The following is an 18,049-nucleotide window of genomic DNA, read 5'->3' as shown; positions in this document are numbered from 1 at the left end:
CACAGAGATGGTGAAAAGGGGGATGAAATCCAGCTTGGGAGCTGGGTGAAGGAGCCTTGTTTTACCAAGGCAAAAAAAGAAGTGAAGTTGTAGGGAAAGGAAAGTGGATGAGCATTGTGGTCCCTGGAAAATGAGCAGGGTGTGATTGGAACAGATCAGACAAACCAGGAGGGAACAGAAGCTTTAACTGTGTTCAACCTGTCCAGGCTGCCCAGGGCAGTGGTGGGGTCCCCATCCCTGGAGAGCAGCTGGACTCAGGGACCCCAGGGGGCTTGGCCAGGCTGAATGATCCTGGCCACAGGGGATTCTGATTTCTCTCAAGGAGATCCATCCTGGATGGACATAAAGAAGAAACAATTTGAATTCTTCTCTTTTGTCCCCTGGCTGATATGAGGAGATGAGCACCAGTGCCAGAGAAAAATCCCATCCAAGTCAGCCCCTGGGGAAGATCATTCCATCAGGTGGAGCTGATTTTTACACTTGAGTGAATGTTCAGAGGGACCTACCCCTCAGTACTTACCCAACTTGTACTTTATCAGCACAATGCATTCAGCCCTGGCATTAGAATATTGAATAAAACATTCCTAGAAGGAAAAGCTTTGTGCAAACCCCTCCTTTTGCTCTCAGGTACCATCAGGGGTGAATGACAGGGCTGTGTTTGTCTGTTCCAGCCTGAACAGCTGAAACAAAGAGCAATTGAAGGGAAATTCATGGGAAAGTGCCCAATTTGCCCACACATTACTTGAATTCCATGAATGGATCTTCCTCTTGCAGCAGGCACGAGGCAATCAGCCTTACATAAATGCCCTACATCATCCGAGTAGTCACTTTCTGCTCCTCCAAATCCAACAGAATTATTTATAGCCTGCCATGAAATATTCATGGGAAAGTGTCCATTGCCTGAATTTCTGCTAAAGAGTAATTTAACTTGGGTTTTTGCTTTTCTTGCTATCAGAATAATTTAGGTCAGGAAGAACCAACAGTATCATCTGCCTACAAACCCCTGGTGAGGAGCACGACAAAGCTTTTGGGTTTGGAGTAGGTATTCCTTAAAAACCACGGTGAACAGTGGGCCCAGTCCAGCCCAAGTCAATTATCAGCCCAATATTCCCAGCCATCTCAGCCTGCTGCAGCCTCAGAAGCATTTTTAATTGCCACAGCTGATTCTCCCCATATCCAAAGCACTGTTTCAGGCATCAGAGCAGGCACAGCAAATCTGCATTTCCTGGGGCCAGGAAGAAACCAAAGCAGCCCAGCCCCATCCCCTGCCAGGGCCTGCAGCAGAATCCTCTCCTGTTTGGAACTCCTGAAATAACAACTCCAAAGGCACAGGAGCAGCCTGGCTCCTGCTCTGGGGCTCAGCACAGTGAAAATTGGTGCTGTAACCTCAAGGGTTGTTGAACAGGGGCCAAATAATGTCATCATTGTGCTGATATATTTCACATTAGCATTGAATAAATCTCCTGGCTAAATAAATATTCCTTTCCCCCTCCCCTCATCTTCAATATTTTACAGATTTATTTTTTTTACTAATATGCTCATCTTTATGCTCATCTTTACCTGCAGATAATAAATATGCAATAAACCAGAAGATGGGGGGGAACATTAAAGTACAATAAATATAGATGTGTGTGTCAATGAAAGCTGCATGTCCATAGATTTATTTATTTATTTATTTGTGTATGTCTTACAAGGAATTATCATTTCCACAGGCTCTGAACTGCCATTTTCCCTGGAAGGAGTTGAGATTTTATGGCTGGCAGATGTCACAGAAACATCTCCATTGCCACTTGCCAGCAGGAGCTGCTCCCAGCCCTGCCTGCAGGCTCAGTGTGGCCAGGGAGATGGGATCCCACTCAGGGCTGCTACCTTCTCCAAACCCAAAAGCTTTGCCCTGCTCCTCACCAGGGGTTTGTAGGGGTTCTTGCCTGACCTGAACCATTCTGACAGTGAGAAAAGCAAGAACCCATCAAACCCTGGGAGAAACAAGGGATGGAAATGTCCCCGACCCCTTGGTGTCCCCCTGAGAGCCTGGCCTGTCACAGCTGGGCTGAGGTGGCACAGGGCTGCTCCCTCCCTGCTGGGGTTTGCCAGTTCTGCCCCTGGGGACCAGCCCAGCTGTGCCTGCCCAGCCCCAAACCCCCCGGGCAGCCCCAGGGGCACACTGCCCCTCCTTGTCCTGCTGTGCTCACTGCCAGGGCACGGGGTGGGACAGGATCCATCCCCAGCATCCCCCATTCCCTCCTTGTCCTGCTGTGCTCATTGCCAGGGCACAGGGAGGGGACAGAATCCATCCCCCATCCCCCATTCCCTCCTTGTCCTGCTCTGCTCACTGCCAGGGCACAGGGGATGCTCTGGGGGGGACAGGATCCATCCCCCACCCCCATCCCCATCCTGTCCTGCTCTGCTCACTGCCAGGGCACAGGGAGGGGAGAGGATCCATCCCCCATCCCCATTCCCACCCTGTCCTGCTGTGCTCACTGCCAGGGCACAGGGGATGCTCTGGGAGGGGGACAGGATCCATCCCCCATCCCCATTCCCTCCTTGTCCTGCTCTGCTCACTGCCAGGGCACGGGGGATGCTCTGGGGGGGACAGGATCCATCCCCACCCCCAGCACCCCCCACTCCACCCTTCCCACCCAGCCAGGAGCCCCATCCTGGCAGGAACTCTGCTGGCATCCCAACACAGCCCTGGGAAAAGCCCCGTGGGCAGCTCAGCTCCTCCCCTGGAGCAGAGCTGCAAGGAAAGCAAGAGAGCACCCTGATTGTGTATTTCACTTTACAGACACCTTAATATTGTAAAAAAAATCATCTACAACACCCCAACCCACCCTATAAATCACCAAATATTAAAACTTACATGTAAGAATTTTAAGGGAGTTTTCATGTGATAAACTGAAGTATCTAAAGAACTCCTGTATCTAGAAAAACACATGACAAATATAAATATTACACAGCAAGTGTTTAGACAGTCAGACAGAAAAATGCCTTTTCAGAATGGCACTGCCTGTCAGTCTAAATGTCACATTTCTCAATCAAATTAAAACACACCTCTGAATATTTCAACACTAATTTCTAAACTTCCCACAGCACAGTGGTTCCAAGCCATTCCTCCTGTTCCTGCTCTCCTCTTGCTCCTGTCAATTTTGCCAGCCTGCATATTAGATGGGTATTTATAATTAAAAAGCAGCCTTTGCTGCACTGTTAGCCCAGAAAGGTTCTGTACATCATCTGCTACAGGATGTAATGGATAAATAATGGGATATTTCTCCCTCACCTCGGGAAGCTGCTCCCACACGATGGAAAGGGAATCAGAACAACGCACCTGAATGTCAAGGAGGGGAACAAGAGGAATCCAAATTTCCCTGCTCCTGCACAGGGCTGTCATTAGCATTGGAAATAATCCATCTCCCCCCAGATTCCTGCGGATAATGAAAAGGAAGAAGTGTTCTCAGCAAGCAGGTGTTTTTCCCATTGCTACCAAATAATTTAGGGCAGAATGTAATATTTTGACAGCGTGGCTATGTGGGAGTGTGAGCAGCTGTCAGGCAGGAATTCCCCTCCCAGACAAAGCTGTGTGAGAGGAACAATCTGGAAGGACATCAAAGGCTCCCCAGCCCAGGAGGTGGAGCAGAGTTCCAGGATGTGACACACAGCATCACATCCTCGGGACCTGCTTGTTTGTTTTGCCAAACGGGGGGAATTAGCTCTCATCTCCAATTCTGTCTTCTCAGCCCCCACAAAACCAACCCATGGGAAGAGCTGGGGGCTGAAATGGTTTGGCTAACAAGGAACTGGGATGGTGATTTGGGTTTCACTGCCCGTGCAGGCTCCACACGTTGTGAAGGATTTTATGACACCACTGAAATCCCTTTTCTCACAGCTCTGGGCTGCAGCCAGGTATGAGCTGTAAATTTCAGCTCCTGAGTGCAAAGCAAGGTCAGGCCTGCCCAGGTAATGAATATCTTGGCAGAGGTGAGTGAACATTACCAGGAGATCTTGGCTTCAGCAGGGGCAGCCTTTCAGTGGGACCCACTCCCCAGCCCCAGGGGAGCGTGGCACAAATGGCACTGGGAGTGCACCTGGGATTCCCACACCTGGAATTTTACTGTTCCTTGGGCTGGAGGCACTTCAGCATCACACACAGGGCTCCTTCTTGTTGAGACCTGGGCAGGGAATTTCCTCCCAACACCTCTCCCTCCTGCAGGTGGGATAAAGGCACCAATATTCAATATTAACCACCTTTGCCCTGCTGAGGTTTTGCTTTCACACCTGAGCAGGACACACCGTGCCCAGCCCAATGGATCCCAACCTCTGCCTGCCCCCACTCCCAGATTGTCACCTCCTGTCCCCTCAGAGTGCATTGGCAGCAGCCTGGGCTCTCCTGGGGCTGGGACCTCCTCCTCCTCCTCCTCCTCCTCCTCCTCCTCCTCCTCCTCCTCCCAGGAGCTGCCTGAGGAGCCATGGCCTGATTTAACCTGCACCAATTCCCTCAGTGCTGGCAGTAAATATTGGGAATTGCTGGAGAGCACATTCCCGTGGGGAGGAAAAGGAGCCTTTCCATCTGGGCTCAGCCAGAGCTGCCTGGGCTCCTTCCCTCAGGAGAATCTGCCTGCAGATTTAAATAGAAAATAACCCACATTTAAATCCCAGCCTTCCTCTGATTCTCTGCTTTCTTTCTGCCTCTCTCCACCCCCTCTCATAATCATATTTAAACCCTGGAACCCAAAAGAGCTCTCTCCAGCTCCGTGTAAATTCACATTCCTGGGAGTTTTCCTCCCAGTTTGTGACAGTGTGATTTGCTGCACAACATCTAAAGCTCCACCATGTCACTTAATCCTTTTCTATTTCAGCAAAAGCACAAATCACAAGTGGGATTTGGTGGGTTAGGAAAGGACAAATCAAAACTAAAAGGCAACATTCCTCTACCTACTCAGAGAGTTCAGCTCACCTGTGATAAAACCTGCTTTAATCAGCAATTATTCTTTAGCAGAACTTTCACTGTAACAGAGACAAATATGTTAAAAATTCCTCAAAATATGCCACGCTTTTCTGTTCTTCATTTATCATTTTTGGGTGAGGATTGATTGTCTTTACATTGCACAGCCCCATCTGTTCCAACACCGAGTTACCCTTAAACAAAAGGCAGCGTTCAGAACTCGGGGCTGATGGCAAAATTATGAGTGCAGGAAAGCTGGGCCTGCATTCCCAGCTCTCCAGGCTTTCCTCAGAGGACTGCTGCATTTCCTCTGCATCCAGACTTTGCTTTAAATAAAACAAATGTGGTATTTACCTATTGACAAAGCCAAGGGAAGGAATTGTTCCTGCCACCAGCCTGGCTGCTAAAAATAAAGGCAGAGAATTCTAATCTCAAGAGGCAGTTAAAAGAAGCAAGGAAATTCTTCTGCATAACACAACAGCTTTTCCTTTCCCTTTCCAAGTTCCCCTCCACACAGACACTTTCTTTTCCTGGGTTTTTGCAGTAGGAGGGAAAAACCCCCTTTAGATTCCCTGCAATAGCTGAGATTGCAGCAATAAGCCCTGAGCCAGCAAAGCAAAACAAACTAGAGGAAAATCTTTGGAATTCAAGGAGTTTGCCCAAAATAAAATCAGAGAATATCTGAGGTGGAGGGTGCTGCAGAGCTGTGGTGGGAGCAGAGCACTGCCAGAGCCAAGGCTGTTTCCCTGGGAAAAACCCCAGATCAGCTTACCTGGCCTGAGCAGTAATTAAAACATGGGATCTGCATCTCCACAGAAAAACTTCATCAAGCTCAGAAACTCCAGCCCCAGCACTGGGGAAAAATAATAATTTCAGTAATTTATTAAATTAGAGGAGCAAAGATGAGGCTTAAAGGAATAAATTAAAAAAAGGAAGACACAAACCCAGTGTCATGGCAGTATGGGAAAATTATCCATTATGAGGAGCAGGAAAGCAAGGGATAAAAAAATCCAATTATGGACCCACTAAAGGCAGATTCCAGTTTTATGGATTTAAACACAGCAGTTAGCTTGGGAAGATTGGAATCCAATAATCAAAGTTTTCCCTTCCAACCCAGACGAGTGGATGGCTCTGTGACACACGGGGAGCTCGTGTCCTGACACTGGGGCAGGGAACAGACCCCCAGCCCAGGAAAGGGAGGGGGAATGCTTGGCTGTAAGACAATCTAAAATGCTGTCCTTGCAGCCCACTGTCCCCCTGAACAGCCCCCAGAGCAAACACAGCTCTGCTCTGAAGCAAACTGTCTCTGCAAGCCTGGACCAGAGTCAGCTCTGCTCATTCGGGGCTGCTGGCCCAAGGCAGCTCCACCTCTCTGAGCTCCTGCAGAGCTCCCCCACCCCAGCCTCTGGAATGACCCCAGGAAGGGCCAAGGAGCCCCAGGAAGGGCCAGGCAGGGAAGGGGGGATGTGCTGTTTGCAGGCTGGGCCAGGAGCTGTGCTCAGAAACAATCTCTGCAGAAACCCCATCCCCACTCCTGGAGTGCAGCCTGGCCTCTGCCACCCCTCCTGGCTCAGAGATGGCTTTGCAGGAAAGAAGTGGCCCTGCTTGTTAAGCAGCACTTCCTCAGGTGAACACTTCCATTTGAATTTCTATTTAAACTCCATTTCCCAGTGCCCTGGAGGGGCTGAGGGGCCTTCAGGAACTTCCCACTGATCCTGGCTGAGTGATGAGGGAATTATGAGCCAGAGCTATGAGCCCTGTTATGATGCCAGAAGAAAAGTGGTGCCTGCAGCAGCTCCTGTGAAGGATCCAGCATTGCCTGGGACAGAGAATGAAGCACAGCTCCCAGCACAATTCCCTGGAGAGAGCAGCCACTGTCCCAGCCCATTAGGCACTGAAAACATCTGAGGAAGCTTTACACTTTGTGTCCTTCTCCCAGCCGTCAGCTCAGCTTTTTCCCCTCTCTCTCCACTTATAAGAGATAAAATCAAGAGAGTCAGGATCCAAAGGAGACTTAGTGTGGGTGAAAACAACAGCAAAGGCTCTTGTTCCTCTCAGCAGCCCCAGCAGACGCTGCCCGGCGCTGATCCGGGCCACGTGTGCCACAGCAGCTCCTAAAGATTCAGGGAAAGGTGATGAGTCAGTTCCTCTATCTTGATCAAATTCAGCTGGAACTGCAACAGCAGCAAAATGCACTTTTATCTCCAAGAGGGGGAGAGGAATAGAGGGCACAGATTAGACACAAAGGACAGAAGCAGCACATTCCCAAACCCGAGATTCTCATTAAGGCACGAGGAGAGAAAACCAGTGACAAGTGTGCTCTGCTGCCAGGCACAGGATGGAAAAGGTAAAGAAAATGTACATTATGCACAGGACATTATCATTCTTTAGAGCACAAAGTTTGCAGTGTTTCAGTCGAAGAGAAGGAGCCCATTCCTGATGAAAGGCTGAGCCTGCCTCAGCCCCGAGCAGCTGCTGGTGAGCACGCTGCTGACTTCCAGCTGGATAAAACACAATGGAATGCAGGAGAAAAGGGGATTAGACCGTGAAATATAAGTATGACACTATTAAAGAGTATTATGATACTTCACAGCGTAGAAAGAATAAAAAGTGGAGTCACTGGGCTGTGGAAGTTCTCCTTTCCTCAGATAAATTCCGAGCGCGGCGTTACCTGGCAGAGGCAGAGGGAAGCTCCTGCTTCAATAGTTCTCCCAACTGGTCCAGATCCTTCAAACACACTGGGAAGCTCAACACCTCTCACTGAAATTCCTGGAGGCAGAGGGGGGTCTCAGTGCTGGTGGTGGTCCCTCAGCCAGGCTGGGCTTCACCACCCAGGGACCCCAGGGTGATCCCCCTGCACCCACGGGCACCTCTGGAACTGCTGCTGCATCCAGAAACTGGGATGGAATGGAGAGAGATTCCATGGTGTCCAACAGACACCAACAGCTGCTGCATCCAGAAACTGGGATGGAATAGAGAGAGAGTCCATGGAATCCAACAGACACCAACAGCTGCTGCATCCAGAAACTGGGATTAAATGGAGAGAGATTCCATGGTGTCCAACAGACACCAACAGCTGCTGCATCCAGAAACTGGGATTAAATGGAGAGAGATTCCATGGTGTCCAACAGACACCAACAGCTGCTGCATCCAGAAACTGGGATGGAATAGAGAGAGATTCCATGGTGTCCAACAGACACCAAGAGCTGCTGCATCCAGAAACTGGGATTAAATGGAGAGAGATTCCATGGTGTCCAACAGACACCAACAGCTGCTGCATCCAGAAACTGGGATGGAATAGAGGGAGAGTCCATGGAATCCAACAGCTGCTGCATCCAGAAACTGGAATTGAATAGAGGGAGATTCCATGGAATCCAACAGACACCAACAGCTGCTGCATCCAGAAATTGGGATTAAATGGAGAGAGATTCCATGGTGTCCAACAGACACCAACAGCTGCTGCATCCAGAAATTGGGATTAAATGGAGAGAGATTCCATGGAACCCAACAGACACCAACAGCTGCTGCATCCAGAAATTGGGATGGAATAGAGGGAGATTCCATGGTGTCCAACAGACACCAACAGCCCTGGGCAGAGCCCTGAGCTCTGCCCACAGAGTGGGAAATGGGAGCACTGGGCTGGACAAGGAGGACAGACAGCAATACCCCTCCTACCACAGAACCTGAGTCCCACCGTGTGAATCCCACAAACACTCACAAAATCCCCTGGGAAGGAAATCCCAATGCCAGCAGTGCCTGAAGGTGCTGGGGGCCCTGGGAGTGCCCTTGAACGAGGCAGTGACACAACAAAAGCCTTGTTTGGCCTGCAGAGTTTGAAAATGACTCAGTTTGAGTTGAGGGATTTTTTCCCCCTCAGTGCTCATCTCTCCTGTTTAAAGGCACCTCAGGAGACGTTTTCTGAGAAGCTGTGAGTATTTGTTTTACCCACAAGAGTGCTTTGCCATGTGAGAGGAGTGCAGAGCTGCCAACCCACTGCTGGGTGCTGGTGAGGCTGGGCACCCATCACCACACAGCACCTGCTGCACAACAGGCAGCAACAATCTGCCTCTGCTGGGCACAAACACCCTTTTGCTACAGCAATCACCTTCAAGGCAGCCCCACGAGTGGTCCTACAGCTGCCAGGGGGGAGTTCAAGCCCTTTCCCAGGGCAAGAAGGAAAATGTCCTTGGGAAATAAGCAAGGCCATGTATTAAAAAAATAATGGAAATTTAAAAATTTAGATTATAAACCTTACAGAACTAGATAAAAAGTTAAAATATATGTATATTCTATAGATGTTATATCCACCTCCCTGAAAAAAAGTGCCAAAATAAAGAAATAAATAAAATATTTCACTAAAACCTTTTAAAAGGTATTTGAAGCTCCTAGTTAAAACAAAACAAAACAAAACAAACTGGTAGCAGGCAGCAGAGGACTGGAGTAGCTCACACTGAAGGGATCTAAACAAGATAAATAGGAGGCAGAAGGGGATGACACAGCAGCTCATTAGGAATGGTTCACAGAACAATCTTATCACTGAAAACATTTCCCCCCCTCCTTTTAAGAAAGCATTCATTTAATAGGAAAATGAACTCTGAGCCTTGACTAAACCAAGCCCGGGGCCTTTCAGCAGGGATGGAAGGAACTTGTTGGGGGTTTGAGTTCCAATTTATGCCCCAGACAAGCCTGGAAAGAGCAGAAGTTTGATCCAGGTTCAAAATCCATCCTCTCATTCCTTCCCAGGTGGGAGCCGTGGGCAGCTGGTGCACACTGCTGCTGCTGTGGGGAAAGGGAACTGGGGAACACCCAGGGAAATGGGGAGCACCCAGGGAACTGGGGAGCACCCAGGGAAATGGGGAACACCCAGGGAATTGGGGAACACCCAGGGAAATGGGGAACACCCAGGGAAATGGGGAACACCCAGAGAAATGGGGAACACCCAGGGAAATGGGGAGCACCCAGGGAATTGGGGAGCACCCAGGGAAATGGGGAACACCCAGGGAATTGGGGAACACCCAGGGAATTGGGGAACACCCAGGGAAATGGGGAACACCCAGGGAATTGGGGAACACCCAGGGAAATGGGGAACACCCAGGGAATTGGGGAACACCCAGGGAAATGGGGAACACCCAGGGAAATGGGGAGCACCCAGGGAACTGGGGAACATCCCAGGGAAATGGGGAGCACCCAGGGAATTGGGGAGCACCCAGGGAAATGGGGAACATCCCAGGGAAATGGGGAGCACCCAGGGAATTGGGGAGCACCCAGGGAATTGGGGAACACCCAGGGAATTGGGGAGCACCCAGGGAATTGGGGAACATCCCAGGGAAATGGGGAGCACCCAGGGAATTGGGGAGCACCCAGGGAATTGGGGAACACCCAGGGAATTGGGGAGCACCCCAGGGAAAGGGGGAACATCCCAGGGAATTGGGGAGCACCCAGGGAAATGGGGAACATCCCAGGGAAGTGGGGAGCACCCAGGGAATTGGGGAGCACCCAGGGAATTGGGGAACACCCAGGGAAATGGGGAACATCCCAGGGAAATGGGGAGCACCCAGGGAAACGGGAACACCCAGGGAATTGGGGAACATCCAGGGAATTGGGGAGCACCCAGGGAACTGGGGAACACCCAGGGAATTGGGGAGCACCCAGGGAATTGGGGAGCACCCAGGGAAATGGGGAACATCCCAGGGAACTGGGGAGCACCCAGGGAATTGGGGAACACCCAGGGAATTGGGGAACATCCAGGGAAATGGGGAGCACCCAGGGAAATGGGGAACATCCCAGGGAACTGGGGAGCACCCAGGGAATTGGGGAACACCCAGGGAATTGGGGAACATCCAGGGAAATGGGGAACACCCAGGGAATTGGGGAACACCCAGGGAATTGGGGAACACCCAGGGAACTGGGGAACATCCCAGGGGACTGGGGAGCATCCCAGGGAATTGGGGAACACCCAGGGAATTGGGGAGCACCCAGGGAAATGGGGAACATCCAGGGAACTGGGGAACATCCCAGGGAACTGGGGAGCATCCCAGGGAAATGGGGAGCACCCCAGGGAACTGGGGAGCACCCAGGGAAATGGGGAACATCCCAGGGAAAGGGGGAGCACCCAGGGAAATGGGGAGCTGGAGTGAACAGCTTTATTGCTACTGCTGCCATTTCCTACCACAGAGGCACTGGTGGAACTCCAGAGCTGGTTCTGAGCAGGCTGAGCTGGACTCAGAGCTCCTGGGGGGTCCCTTCCATTCACACCCTCTGAAAGGCCTTGATTGGTTTTGTTTGCTCTGAATAAAATGTGGCATTTTGCACTCTGTCATTTTTGGGCACTGAAGCATTTATTTTTTTAACAATCTACCATCTAATTTTTAAGGGGTTTTTTGGAACTGAAATACTTGCACCCACTTGAAATTGAAAATCCAACATTTCATTTTCTTTTTTAAATATGGGCTTTGGCAGGAGCGATGGCAGAGATTCCAGGGGCCTGGAGCTGGGTTTTCATTTAGATAAGCTGCCCGTGGCCAGAGAGGTTATTTACCTTATCCCCACCATCTCTGGGCCTGGGACAGCTCCTCAGGAGCATCAGCAAGTCTGAATCTTGTGCTGCCAGGGCAGGGGGAGCAGGCAGGAATTATCTGCCATGTCAGACCCTTCAAACATGCAGTAATTCCATAACCATTGGGCTCCTCCAGGCATTAATCATCCCAGATAGTGCAGCAGCTCCTGTCTCCCCTGCCACAAACCCAGGAGGAGAGCAGAGCAGGCTGCACCAAGCCCAAGGAATAGCAAATTCAAACTTAAACGTATTCTTCATCTCCCATAAAAGTTATTCATCCCTTCTTAATCCTAAACTGCTTGAACAATAATATTTCCCCAAGCTCCTTCCTCCAGTGGGAGCTGCTAGAGACACAAACACAGCAGCATTTGATCCAGAGCTCATCACAGTGGTAGGAAAGGGCCAAGTGACCCAGGCACTGCCCCTCCTGACACCCAGAGGAGCCAGAATCTCCCTTAGCACCAAAACAAAGCAGGATCCATTTATTGCCCTAATTCTCCATTGAGGACTCCCTTCAGGAGCCCCCCAGCCCTCAAACCTGAGCCCTGTGTCTGCATTGAGGGAAATGCTTCACTGATAATGGCCTTAAAAATGATCCCCTTCTTGTGAACAATGAAAATGAACTCCTGAATGAGGACTGTTTCTCATTCCTGGTGGGGAAACTGAGGAACAAAGCATTTCTGGCCATTCCCTGCAGGCAGAGGGGGGGTGCTGGCACTGCCACGGCAGCTCAGGGCTCCAAATTCATTCCGTGTCCCACAGGCTTTCAGGCTGTTGAGTTTGGGTCTCAGAGCCCAAACATTTCCCAGAATAATTCCAAAGCTGTGCAGCTGCCTGTGTGTGACACCCTCCTGGAGCCTGGAGCCAAACCTCAGCCCCTGCAATCCTCCCCACCCTGCTGCAGATCCTCCATCCTCTGCAGGAAACAGGAAAGGGCACAAAGGGGGTGCCCAAAAGCTCAACAACCTGCAAGCTGGGATCTTATAGAATCACAGAATGACAGAATCCCAAACCAGCTTGGGTTGGAAGGACCCTAGAACCCACCCAGTGCCACACCCACGGGCAGGGACACCTTCACTGTCCCAGGTGGCTCCAGGCCCCAGGGTCCAACCTGGCCTTGGACACTGCCAGGGATGGAGGAGCTGGAAGCTTCCACCATTTCCTTTCTGCTACAGCAATTCAGTTCTGCTTGTAAAACCTCTCTGTGTTTTCCAGCCCAAACACAGAACGAGCAATCCCAGCCCAGGAGGAGCTCCCAGAGCCTCTGGCCAGGTGGCCCAGCCAGCAGAGCCCTGCAGCAGCTCATCACAGGGATGGGAAGCTGGCAGGAGGCACAGAACACCTGGAACATCACTGCCAGGAGCCAGGGGAGCAGCAAACACCAGATTTGTGGCAGCAGTGCAGGGACAGCAAGGATTTCACCAGGGAAACCCCCAGGAGCTGGGCTGGGGCTGTGGTCAGAGCTCAGCCCCAGAGGAACCCAGCCCAGCCCTAACCCATCCCTGCCCCAGTGGAGCACCAGCCTGGGGGCTCACACAGCCCGTGGAAGAGCAAAGCAACCCCAGAAACTCCGTTTAAACAAGCTCAGATCTGGCCTGGGTGTGCTGCCAATTTCTCCTTGCACATTCCTGCCTTGTACAAAGGGAAATAAGAGCAAAATCTGGCCCCCAAACTGCCAACAGCTCTCTGAATGCTAATTTAGGCTTTTCAAAGATCCAAAAGCACAGCTCAGGTTTGAAAAACAACCAGAACTGGCTTTAAAATGTCTGCAGCCTCTTTTCTGGATGTTCCCCAGGCAGAGCACAGCTCCTCCCTATGGCCAAGGCTCCATCCCAGAGGAAAATCTGCATTTTACCTGTGCTGAGCCAGGCCTCACACCTGCAGCTCCATCGTGCTGCTCTCCATCCAGAGGCTCCTCAGGTGCCAGCAGAGTTTCCCTGGGAAGCAGTTCCTGGCTCCAGGAGGAGTTTGAAGCACCAGGGGTTTGTCACATCCTGGAGAAGGATTTTTCAGAGTTATCCCAGCATGCTGACAGAGCCCAGACCTCCACTGCCACCTTCCCAGGGCTGCAGTGACCACGGAAAGCCAGTGGCCAGCAGGCTGGAAAGTTTCTTTTACAGACTTCTGATTGTTTTTATTATTATCATGTACAGCTCTTACCCCTTAGCACTTCTCATCAGCAGTTATTTTAATTAAGCTGCCCAATGCCAGGATTTTCATTCAATTCAGTTGTTTCACTGCACCAGTGCCAGCTCATGTTTTTAAAAAATTGATGAGCACCTCTTTGAGATTTGTACACCAGGCAGAAGCTGTGCAGCTGCCTTAGGGTTGTCAGCCCAGACACAAATATTCACATTGTGGCAACAAAAATGCCCAGGAATTCTATTGTACAGCATAGTAACCTGCCTGGCAATTAACCAGCAATTAATTACTTTAAAATACATTCAGCTGACTGTTGAGGTGTTGTGAGGGTCTTTAGGATGAGGTGAGAGATGAGAATTTGACTCCAAGTTCTCAGAAGGTTGATTTAGTATTTTATGTATTTTATATGAAAAGAAATGCTGTACTAAAACTACACTAAAGAAAGAGAAAGGAGCCATCAGCATGAAAAGGAATAAATAATAAAATCCCACGACTGACCAGAGTCCTGACACAGCTGGACTGGGATTGGGCATGAATTAAAAACAATTCACATGCTGGGTAAACAATTCTCCAAACCACATTCCAGGGGAGCAAAACATGGAGAGGCTGAGGCTCCTCATCCTGCCAGGAAAAGAAATCCTAGCAAAGAAAATTTTCAACAAATATCACAGGAACAGCTGAGCACGGTGAGATCAGGCTGATTGTTTATTTGGAATTGAAACTCTTGAAAGAGCCCCTGGCCCAGCTCCCTGTGCTGTGCTCCCACGTGTGCTGCTGCCCTGGCAGGGGCTGTTTCTGCTCTGCAAGGAGGGAGCACTGACTGCAGCACAAATTCTGATACATTTTAGGGCCTCATTTGGGGGCTCTGAACGTGTGCATGGTGCCCATTAACAAATATCTCATATTTCATCATCACAGCCTCCCTCTCCCTGCTTATTCTGCACTTCATTTTCTTCAGGTGGGGACAGAATATTCCATCTCTGGGAGGGAGCAAATGTCCCATCAAGCAAAACAGACTCTTCTGGATGAACTTGTGCTCTCCAGACCAGCTCCTCCACAGATAAATAAACCACAGGGAAATTCAGGTTATCAAGTAATTCTCATGGATATGATAGACTAGAAATGGAAAATATGAAAGGAAAATTATCTCCAAGTATTTCAAAGTGACTGGAGAAATAAACTGGCTTTTTGAAATGATAAGATACACAATAATATTTCTATTTAAATTCTGATTTTTATATTTATTTATTAACAACATGCATTTAAACTTCCATGCCTTCACCTTGTATCCCTTTTTAAAATAATGTCAAAGAGGATTTTCCAAAGAACTTACAAAAAAAAACTTAGAGAGAAGCAGGAAAAAGGGAAAGGTGCTCTCCCACAGGCTCATAGTTCCTTTTTTCAGAGGTTTTCTCTCTGGAGCACCCTGTGATCAAAATAAGAACCACAGTGGCACCTTCCAGACTGCAGAGAAATCATTACACTGACAGATTTGCAGGATCCCATTATCAGGCCTTATCAAATATCTGCATTTATATTGGAAAATAGGAAATTGCTGTTGAAAATGAGGCAGAAAAAGCGGGATGGAAGGCACTTTAGCCGTGCAGAATTCAGGTGAGATCCTAGCAGACACATTTATTTCACTCTTCAGGAGTGCAGACACACAGCTCAGGCTCCTGGTGCATCATGCAGGGGGTGATCAAAGCCTGGCCATGGCAGGACAAGGTTTCCCAGCAGAGGACAAGGTGTTCCTGCCTTTCTGGGCAGCAGGGAGGGAATAAAGGCACATTTTGTCTCACCTGAGCTGGCAGTGGCTCCATCAGTCAATGGCTCTTGCTCCCAGCCAAGGGATCAAAGCTCTGTGCTCTGCCAGATCTCACACCACGCTCAGTACAGCCAGGTTGGGGCAGCCCTCATCCCTCTGGGACTCCCCAGTAAAAGCTCTCCCTTCCTCATTCCTCCCCAATCCCTGCCTCTGCTATCCCATTTGCCCAGGTGATTTCTGGGGGGGTGCACTTGACCCCTCCCAGGTGCTGCTGTTTGAGTCCAGGGCTGTCACTGCCACATCTTCTGAAAAATCCCTTCACCAGGAGTTCTTCTCCTGGCAAGCTGGGAAGCCTCAGAGAAAAATGAAAACAACAATTTCCTGATTGCTTCTCCTGTGTCTGGCTGCTTTGGAATGTGTTTGGAGATTGTTTACCCACAGGTGCACGTTGGATTGGTTACTTGTGCATTGTTTTGACTTAATGGCCAATCCCAGTCAGGCTGTGTCAGGACTCTGGAAGGAGTCACGAGTTTTTATCATTCATTCTTGTTAAACCTTCTGTAAGTATCCTTTCTCTTTCTTTAATATAGTTTAGTATAGCAATGGAATGGAATGGAATGGAATGGGATGGGATGGGATGGGATGGGATGGGATGGGATGGGATGGGATGGGATGGGATGGGATGGGATGGGATGGGATGGGATGGGATGGGATGGGATGGGATGGGATGGGATGGGATGGGATGGCATAGAATAGAATAGAATAGAATAGAATAGAATAGAATGGCATAGAATGGCATAGAATGGCATAGAATGGCATAGAATGGCATAGAATGGCATAGAATGGCATAGAATGGCATAGAATAGAATGGCATAGAATGGCATAGAATAGAATAGAATGGCATAGAATAGAATAGAATAGAATAGAATAGAATAGAATAGAATAGAATAGAATAGAATAGAATAGAATAGAATAGAATAGAATAGAATAGAATAGTAAATCAGCCTTCTGAGAGCATGGAGTCAGATTCTCATTGCTCCCCTTGTCCTGGGGACCCTCACAAACTCCACCCAGGGGAGCTCTGAGCCATGCAAAGCAGGCTTGTGAAGCCTTTATGAACCAGCACAAATCCAGGGTAGACACCCCATGTCATTCCCAAAGGGAATTTGCATTTTCCACAAGTTTTTTGCTGTGCAGATTCCAGGGTACCACAGGAACCAACTGCAGCTCTGCTTTTGGGATGTTTTAGCCTAAACCCAGTTGATGATGGTACCTGCACTGGTGGTGAGCTCTCCTCCTCCTCTGCCTTCACATCCTGCCCTCGCTGTCCTGGGTGTCCCACGAGTGTCCTGAGGGATCAGTCACCATCACCTGGGCACCTTTCACACAGAGGGAGGTGTCCCTGCCAGGGCAGGCTGGAATGGGACCAGCTTTAAGGTCCCACCCCACTCCACTCCACTCCACTCCATTCCATTCCATTCCATTCCAGCAGCCTTTGGTTCTACAGATTGCAAACACGGTGACAAAAATCAGGAACTATCCCCTTCCAAACCCAAGAGAGATGGAAGAATAACCCCAGCCTCTCCCAATCCCCCCCTGCCCTCCCCAGATCCCCTGCTGGTGCCACAGGAGCAGGAGGAGTCTCCTGAGCCCTGGGCCCCACCTGCAGCTCCTGGGAGGGCAGGGGGAGCTGTAAATCCTCTGCAGGCACTTGGCAGAACCAATCTCCTTTAATCTGCTCTCTTTATGGCACCTCCTTGGGCTGACAGAACTGGGATTTATGGACTGTCAGCAAAGTCCACAAGGCCAATGTCTTCCTCCAGGAGCTCCCTTCCTCCAGCAGCTTCCAGTGGCCAGGGAGGGGTTTAAAGGCAGCATTTCACTCGCTGGAGCCTCAGAGCTGCAGTGCTCCAGCAGCAGCAGCATTCTAAGGCAATAAAAACGTACGTGTGTTGGGCAAATTAATACAAAATTAGGGCACTGCTTTGCTGGAGTGATTTTCCTGCAAGGAAAGTGGAGCATGGCATGGAAAAGTACAGCTGGGAGCTGTGGGGAGGTGCCTGTGCCCCAGTGAGCCCCTGGCAGACCCAGGGACCTGCACCACCCCATTCTTTATCAAATCAGGGGAATTGCCAGGTGCCCTGGGCTCAGCAGCCTCCCCAGGGCAGGGTGAGAGGGGCACTGGCACTGATCAGCCCTGAGCTCCCACACCATGGATTCCCTCCCCTGCTGTCCCCAGGGAAGAGCTGTGTGCTCTTTGTGCTGCAGTTCCATTTAGAGGCTGAAAAGAGAAGAGGCCCTTGAAGATTCAGAGGATAAAAATAATTACCTTTGATTCTGAAAATCAATATCTTTTTTTAACCAATCTGGCAAGACTGTGTCCAAGTAATTAGTTAAGGAAAACATTATTTATGCAAGATTAGTACTTAAATATCTCCAATAAGATATTCATTGGCATAATATTGAGGGGCAGTTGTGAAGAATTAACTGACTTAGCACAAGCAGGTCGAGAAAACAACAACTACTCTGACTCGAAGGGAGTCAACAAGAGAAGAGAAAGATTTTTTACAAGAGCGTGGAGTGACAGGAAAGGGGGAACTGCTTCACAGTGACAGGGGACAGGGACAGATGGGATACTGTTGGAATT

The 18,049-nt window shown here is 49.8% G+C and overlaps 1 long non-coding RNA gene across 1 annotated transcript in view; it reads right to left on the bottom strand.

Annotated features, from left to right (window-relative positions):
- LOC132332472 (uncharacterized) overlaps positions 1–18,049 on the bottom strand; it is a 94,216-nt gene that overhangs the window by 10,070 nt on the left and 66,097 nt on the right. Inside the window, exons 17-25 of the long non-coding RNA XR_009487908.1 lie at positions 17,066–17,329; positions 16,676–16,781; positions 13,351–13,489; positions 11,109–11,226; positions 7,810–9,718; positions 7,611–7,708; positions 4,952–7,053; positions 3,326–4,201; positions 2,861–2,921 (exon numbers count right to left, since the gene is read on the bottom strand). This is a non-coding gene — a long non-coding RNA (uncharacterized LOC132332472). The remainder of the gene's footprint in view (positions 1–2,860; positions 2,922–3,325; positions 4,202–4,951; positions 7,054–7,610; positions 7,709–7,809; positions 9,719–11,108; positions 11,227–13,350; positions 13,490–16,675; positions 16,782–17,065; positions 17,330–18,049) is intronic.

The sequence above is a fragment of the Haemorhous mexicanus genome, chromosome 11 (genome assembly GCF_027477595.1).
Source record: "Haemorhous mexicanus isolate bHaeMex1 chromosome 11, bHaeMex1.pri, whole genome shotgun sequence".
NCBI classification, from domain to species: domain Eukaryota; kingdom Metazoa; phylum Chordata; class Aves; order Passeriformes; family Fringillidae; genus Haemorhous; species Haemorhous mexicanus.
The sequence above is the reverse complement of the archived record's forward strand: the minus strand, read 5'-3'. Positions and strand labels throughout refer to the sequence as shown.